We start from the raw sequence: 8383 nt of genomic DNA on the forward strand, positions 1-8383 counted from the left end.
ACTGTCACCCAACAAGGTGTAACTTTTCAAGAGCTTATTTTAACCAAACCAGCAGCTGAATATGGCTGTTCTCATAAGTCCAGTAGTGATCGAAGATTGGGTGGGCATTATCAGCATATTATCATCAGAAGTGTATATGTACTGTAAACTTTTGGGATTCCATGTTAATCTCCTCCTGTGTAGGCTCCTGACCTTGTTTTAATATTAATTGTTTCAGTGCAGATAGAATGGTTCATCTGGGGAAAAAGAAACTTAGATCTTCCAGTAACCAACTGGCAAACTCTTTCCTGGACAATGATGGTGTATGGGATTCTGTGGATGGGTAGATGTTAGTGACCCTTTGCTGGTGGATTTGTGATCAGAATGTCCTTTAAATTATATGTGCGTTGTCCCCATCAACCCACAATCCATGTGCAATATTATAGGGATGATGAGGCCTTGGGCAGCCAGCTCACTCTCATCCTATTCAAAGTCTTTAAGAGATCGAGTAATGATTACATATGGATTACTTGCTCCCCTCAATATTAAGCCCAGTCAGATGTAGCTGTTGTGACACAGTGATAGGTTTCCTACTGTTCAGCCTGGGGGACTTGGGTTTAAGTCTAACCTGCTCCAGAGATATGTCATAATGCCTCTATACAGGTTGTTAGAAAATATTCTGAGGCCAGCACAGAGGAAACCTGGAAAAAGTGCTGAGGGAATTCATCCATCATTGGTCCTCTTTCCACATTGGATGCCTCTCCAAAGGTCTGCCTCTTCCACCCGCAACCCCACTTCATCAGGAACCTTCACCTGGACCCAACTCTCCCCAACAACTTGCCAAAGGCAGTCATTCCTGTCCTTGCTGAAAGACCTTCAGCACATAGGTAGAATACATGGGGCTTGAGGTTCTGTGGTCTGTTAGTAGTTCCAGCAATGGTCAACACATAGAGATTGGCTGTAATCTCTCTGAGGCAGACTTCTGTCTGGTTATAAAATGGCTGAAAAATGGCAAATAATACTTGTGTCACACAAGTGCCAGACCATGACCATCCGTAATAGAGATAGAGACAATCTAATGACTGTCCTTTGACATTCAATATCATTGTCATCACTGAATCTCTCATTATCAGCATCCTAGGGGCTACAGTTGGCCAGAAATTCAACTGGACTTGCCAGTTATGTAAATACTGTGGCTACAAAAACACGTCAAATACTGCAGCCAGTAACTCACTTTTTGACTGCCCAAATCCTGTCTACCTCCTACAAGGCACAGTCAGGAGTATGCTGGCATGCTCGCCACTTACCAGGATGGGTGCAGCTCCATCAACACTCAAGAAGCTTGAAACCATCCAGGACAAAGCAGCTTGCTTGATATCCGTAGCACCCACTCCCTCTACCACTGACGCTCACAGCAACAGTGTTCATTATCTACAAGATTCACTGCAAAATTCACCAAAGATCCTTAGACAGCACCTTTCAAACCCACAATTACACTCACCTAACAAGATAAGTGCAGTAGATGCATGGAACACCACCATCTGCAAGTTCCCCTCCAAACCACTCACTATCCTACTCAGAAAAATATCACTGTTCCTTTACTGTTGCTGGGTCAAAATCGTGGAATTCCCTTCCTAATGGCGTTAAGGTTATACTTAAAATGTTACTGCAGCGGTTCAAGGAGGCAGCTCACCATCATCTTCTCTTGGGGCAAACAATAAATGTTAGTCAGCCAGCAATGCCCATATCCCATGAGTGAATATCAAAATATTGTTAAGACTCCCTCTGTACCATGGCATCTTCTCAGTTTAATTTCTCCCACCCCCAAACATAAACCTGACCTTCCTTTGTTTCAATTAACCCGCCCACATTTTTGTAATCATAAAACACATCGCTTATCGATTTCTCTTTGATTCCAAAGCAAAATCATGTAAGACTCAAAAAGTTAACTTTGTTTCTATCTCCAGAGCTGCTGTCAGATCTTGACAGAGATCTGAGTGGCACGTTCTATCTTTATAACTAATTGGCTTTGTTGTAGATATTTGGGGAAGGTTCATGATCACAGTTAGTTAACATCAGCAGTCAATAATTTCTAGTAATTTGATGGTAATCTTTGGTAGGTACAGTCTTTGTTCTACCATGGAGGTGATGTAGAGTAACTCCTGGTCTTCTCTCGAAGAAGATAGTGGCTCATCTACCTGAACCTTCTCATTGTCTATCTGTCTCCCTACCTATCCTCGTTGATGTACCTTCTTTGCAGGGTCTGGCAATCTATGCTGTGTCAATCACTTATTTAAACTCTCTTGATCATGGGCAAGTACTTATGGTGCCAGGATTACTGTTGTCACCTTGCCAACTTCCACTTGAAAAGTTAGTTTTCATTATTTTTAAGAGCAATAGCTTCTTAATTTCCCACATGTTGCATTTCTTATAAATATGTTACCATAGACCTGCTTTCTGATAGATTAGATTCCCTATAGTGTGAAAACAGGCCACTTGGCCAACCAAGTCCACACCAACGCTCCAAAGAGTAACCTACCCAGACCCATTTCCCTTTGACTAATACTATGGGCAATTTAGCATGGCCAATTCACCTGACCTGCACATCTTTGAACTGTGAAAGGAAACTACACAGACATGGGGAGAACATGCAAACTCTACACAGGCAGTCACCAGAGGCTGGAATCAAACCTGGCCCCCGTCGCTGTGAGGCTGCAGTGCTAACCACTGAGCCACCATGGGACAGACATGACTAGTGGTGGTTTAATCTGAGGATCACCATACCTCAGTCAAAGTTGATACGAAGAGTCCTTCATGGTTATCTCAGTTGGAGCAAAGATTGAACCCAAGCAAACCAGCCATTCAAGCTACCTGACCCCCACTGTGATTGTAATAGGTCGCGTTGGGAGACAATAAAATCTTCAATCTCTGTTTGTCAAAGGATAGTTACCTCTCTAATACAGGTTAAATGAGGTCTCCTGCTGCACAGATACTACTAATCAACATTCTAAAATAACTCAGTTTTAAAGAGAACCCCAATTTCTTGCACTGGTCTTTCTCTGTTCAATATCACTTTTGAAGTACTGTGTCAACTGCAGTGATTCCAGAACATTTTAAAAGTTTTGTTTATTGGATGTGGGCATTACAGGCAAGGCCACATCTGTTGCCTGTTCTAATTGCCTGAACAGTGTAGCTTGCTTGGCCGATTCAGAGGGCAATCAGGAGTCAATGATATTGCTGTGGGCCTGGAGTCCCATGCCCGGTTGGAAAGAAGAGGAAAACTTGAAATTAATCTTAAATGATCACCAGTGTTCACATGTGCGGTTTTGTCTCTGTTCTAGAATCCTTGCAAGCCTCCAAAGATAGTGACCTCCTCAGCAACATAGACACAAAAGATCAAATGATTTCCGACAGTGATGGGATTCAACAGCTTGTGTCACGTTCAGAAGAAAAGCCATTTTATAGGCTGATGTTAAATGATGTTAATGAATTTCTAGCTGAGGCAGAGAAAGAGGAGGGTTCATCTGCATAAAACTAAAAGGTTTTGAAATTCAGATGATGAAATGATGCTAATGAGGTCTTTTTACTTTATAGGATGCTCCACGTGCAGGTACTTGGATTCAGAATCATTCAGAATTAGACACTGGCAGGGTAATTTTGGGGATTCAAGCTCCAGACAGGAAATTGAGTCTGTCAACAGCTAATTCTGATAGTCAGGCTACAGAGGGCAGCAGATTCTAAGGGATTTTCTATCCATGAAATCCTGTGCAATTTGGTAATCCCTGTCCTCAAACACTCACAATAAGTAATTTTGGAAAGGGAAAGCGATGTGCTGCCAGAACAAATTCATTGAATTTATAGCAAAAACGGAAATTGCTGGAAAAGCTCTGCAGGTCTAGCAGCATCTGTGGAGAGAAATCAGACTTAATGTTTCAGGTCGGGGACATTTTCCAAACCACCATCAGTTCTGAGGAAGGATCGCTGAATCCCAAAAGTTAACTCTGATTTCTCTCCACAAATGCTGCCAGACCTGCTGAGCTCTTCCAGCAATTTCTGTTTTTGTTTCTGATTGACAGTATCCGCAGTTTTTTCGGAAATTCATCAAATTTATTCTGTGGTCTGCACAGAGATATTCTTACTTGATCTCTGACAAGGACCAATAACCACTGAAGTTTTTTAAAAATCTCCAATTAATCTATTGTTCTTTTATTACAAAAAACACTCATGCAAACAGTCTGCTTCATTGATTCAGAAAGGCCATAGCCTATTTTCTGACGTTGTCTGCACACACCATCTCCAACATCATTTGAAGTGACATGGATCAAAGAGAAGTGATCTACCATAACAACAACTTCCAATTATAGCAGGCAGGTTAAAAGTCTTAAACTAAAAACCCAAGTCAATTTAGTGCACAAACAGAAATTAGCCCCAACCAAGGAGGGAGATATTAATAATTGTCAAGCATATAGGTTTTAAATGGGGTCTTAAAGGAGTGAAAAGGAGAGAAAAGAATGGTTCAGAGAGAGAATTGCAAAGTCTGGGAATTAGATGGCTGCTAATATTGGGAAAAGGGAGGGGAGCTGCTTAAGAGAACAGGGTCAGGGAAATTGTGAATTCTGCAAGAGAGATTTGTAGGGCTATAGTTGGTTAAATATTGAGAGGCTCGGCCATGAAGATACTGAGCATTAGAAAAAGACTTTGAAATTGGATATTTTAGGAGCCTGGTTAGTTAGATTTTAGTTAACATGACCATTTTTATACGGCATTCACTGTAATAACTGGTAAGGTCAAGGAACCACTTTAACACTAATATGTAGCTTGTTCAACTATTTAATATGCTGCATTTTGTATGCTGTAATGAATTAAATGGATTGATCAAATTATTGTACGAATAGCAGCCAACCATGAAATAGATCATTGTAAAAGTATGAACCTTTGTTATGATATAGTTAGTGAATCAAATGAATTAATAAGCATATTAGAAAGCTTGGACTTTCATTTAAAGTATTAATATAAATAAATATATAAGTTGAATTCAACACATTTTCAGCGAAATACTGTTTACAGAAAATAATCTTTCTGGAACCCCATTCATATACAATCAACACAGCTCGCTGAACCCCGCACCCCCATCTGCTCCCACCCCCGTCTGACCCCCACCTGCCCCCCAACACCATACAACCCTGCCCCCATCCTCAGCCCCCTCCCCAACCCTGCCTTCCATCTGCTCCCAACCTCGCCCCCACTGCCTGGGCTCCCATCAATATCCAGAACTGTTCTTGGCAGCATTTCAGTAAGCTGAGTTCGTTTTTAATCATTGTAAACAAAAGTCACGATCAGTGTTGAAACATCTCTTTGATGTAATGTTTCTATTGGGACCTTGAAATCTTCAGATAATCCGAAATTCAGATAATTGATATTCGGATAATCAAAGTTCCTCTGTACATTGCTTAGTGATATCTAAATGAGGACCGATTAAAGTTAATGTTTGATTAAATGGTCACCCAGTTCTCATGGATGTTGATACCAGCGCAGCTGTGCCTATGGTTGCAGAACACATCTTTATCAAGATTTGCTCAGGTCTCCAACACTTAAGTTTGCACAAAACCTCAGCCAGACTGAGAACATAGACTGGTGAATCATTGCAAATTAAGGGAGCGACTTCAGTTCCAGTCTCCTACTAGAAGCAGTTGGTGCAGTTACCACTAATAATAGTAAAAGGCTCAGAGCCAAGCCGGTTGGAACAGAATTGGTTGTGAAAGATTCACCGAGATTGGCTCAACATTTTTCGGTGAAGTCCCAGTGAAATCCCCAGGAGGTTTGCAGGAAGGAATTGGGACTATCAAAGGGATCAAAACCACTTTACATATTGACCAGGATGCAATTCTACGATTTTGCAAGGCCTGCCTGGTGCCAGTTGTCTTGTGGGGGGAAATATAGAGGTGGAAATCAGGAGGTTAGAGAGTGAAGGAATCATTAAACCAATGCAGTTTGTGGAATTTGCAGCACCAGTCATACCAATTGTGAAGGCTGATGGCTCAGTTCACCTTTGTGGGGATTTTAAGCAAATGGTAAACTGCTTTTTGCAGTTGGATAAATACTCAAGCCCTTGCATAGACAACATGTATGAGCGCCGTGGGGAAAAAGGAGGGCAGCACCGCCCAAGCAGGAAAAGACGATCCCTCTGAGGGGATGGGTAAAGGCCCCCCCCGACCTGGTGAGAACCAAGAGGTACCCACCAGCCCACAGCTCCAGGAAACTGGGAGTAGCGGTCCTGTGACAGCCCACTGTCAGATGGAGAACTGGACTATGCGGACCCTGGGCCCGACCCGAAGACACCAGAGCGGGGAAATGGCTTCAGCGTGGAGCCGGACAGCTACCTCAGCCCTGGGAGGGTCCAGCAGTTTGCTGTCACCACAGGGATGCACACAGCTACCCCAGAGGGGCAAGACCAGCAGCAAATGGAAAGTGTCAACCTTGTAAACTGTTAAAATGGGGTTAAAAATTGCCAGCATCAATGTGTGTAGCATCAAATCGGCTACGCGATGTGTTTCTACGATGGCCTTCCTGGCCAACGTTAAAGCTGACGTCCTGTTTCTGCAGGAGTGTGGGATACCACACCTCAGCAGCTACAGGAGATGGTCGAGCTTGTGGGCCCATGGGCCGTCAGTTTGGTCGGGGGACGACGATAGCCGCGCCTCCGGCCTGGGTATCCTGTTGCGAGGAGGCAACTTCACCATCTCCGAGGTTAAGGAGGTGGTGGGCGGGCGCCTCCTCGTCGCCGACATCATGTACAGGAATGCTCCCCTGAGACTGATTAATGTGTACGCCCCAGTGGGTAAGAGTGAACGGTTGGCCGTCCTGAAGCAGCTTCCACTGTTGCTGGCTACGTCCAGGCCGGTCATTCTGGCTGGAGACTTCAACTGTATCATTGATGCAGATGGACGATCCGGCGGGGGGAACAGTAAACTGGACGCCACGTCCAGAGCCCTGATGGACACGATAAAAGATGCCAAGCTGCACGACGTCTTCAGCACCCCTGCAGACGGAGCGCAGCGTAGATACACCTGGTCACGGGCAGATGGGTCTATCCGCTCAAGGATAGATTACCTGTTTGTGTCCCGAACGCTCTAGGTCAGATCCACCGACGTCAAGCCGGTGTTTTCCTCTGACCACTGCCTCCTGCTGGCCGACTGTCACCTACAGGACGAGCAGCGGGCTGGTAAGGGAACGTGGAAGCTGAACACAAAGCTGTTGTCCCCGGGAAACATTGAGAAGCTCAAGAGGGACTACGCAGGTTGGAGAACCGTGAAGTCCCTCTTTGAGTCCCCAGCGGACTGGTGGGAAACAGTAAAAGGGAACATCAAGAGGTTCTTCATCCTCAAAGGTGTTCAGGAGGCGAGAGAGAGGCGGGGAAAACTGTCCCAGCTCCAGGAAAGTATGCAGAACCTGCTCCTGCTGCAGACAATGGGGTTGGATGTCACAGAGGACCTCAAGGAGGTGAAGGGCCAGCAAGCCTCGTTCTTTGCTTTGGAGGCCTCCAAGATAATCTTCCGGTCCACGTTCCGCTCAGTGGAGCAGGACACGACATGCTCATGTTTCTTCTTCCAGAAGGTGCACAAAGAGAGCTCTGTGCTCAGCAGCCTGAAGGAAGAAGATGGCTCGCTAACGTCATCTCAGGCTGACGTCATGAGGATCAGTAAATCCTTCTATGCCAGTCTGTATGACGCGAAGCCAACCGACAGCGCGGCCTCCCAGTCATTCCTGTCCTCTATAAAGGAGGTCTTAGACGACAGAACACGCGAGAGGCTGGACCAGCCGCTATCTCTGGACGAGCTGACCACGGCCCTCGAGTCCTTCGAAAAGAATAAAACTCCCGGAAGCGACGGCTTACCGGTCGAGCTCTATTCCACTCTGTGGGAATTGACTGGCCAGGACCTGCTGGAGGTGTATGTCAGTATGCTTCGGGCAGGTACCATGAGTGAATCCATGAGGAAAGGCATCATCACCCTCATCTACAAGTGGAAGGGGGAGAGGGAGGAACTCAAAAATTGGAGACCAATCTCACTGTTGAATGCAGATTACAAAATTCTGTCAAAGGTAATCGCCAACCGGGTCAGGTCTGCTCTGGGATCGGTGATTCACCCTGACCAAACCTGTGCTGTGCCGGGCAGGAAGATCGCTGAGAGTCTCGCACTCCACAGGGATATGATCGCCTATGTGCAGGACAGAGGGTTGGACACCTGCCTGATCAGCCTGGACCAGGAGAAAGCCTTTGACAGGATATCACACAGGTATATGAGAGATGTTCTCTCCAAAATGGGCTTCGGGGAGGGAATCTGCAATTGGATCAGACTGCTCTACACCAACGTTGTCAGTGCAGTCCCAATCAATGGGTGGGAAT

Source organism: Chiloscyllium plagiosum, unplaced genomic scaffold (assembly GCF_037043375.1).
Source record: "Chiloscyllium plagiosum isolate Xiang-an unplaced genomic scaffold, Cpla_swu_hap1 HiC_scaffold_2, whole genome shotgun sequence".
Lineage (NCBI taxonomy): Eukaryota > Metazoa > Chordata > Chondrichthyes > Orectolobiformes > Hemiscylliidae > Chiloscyllium > Chiloscyllium plagiosum.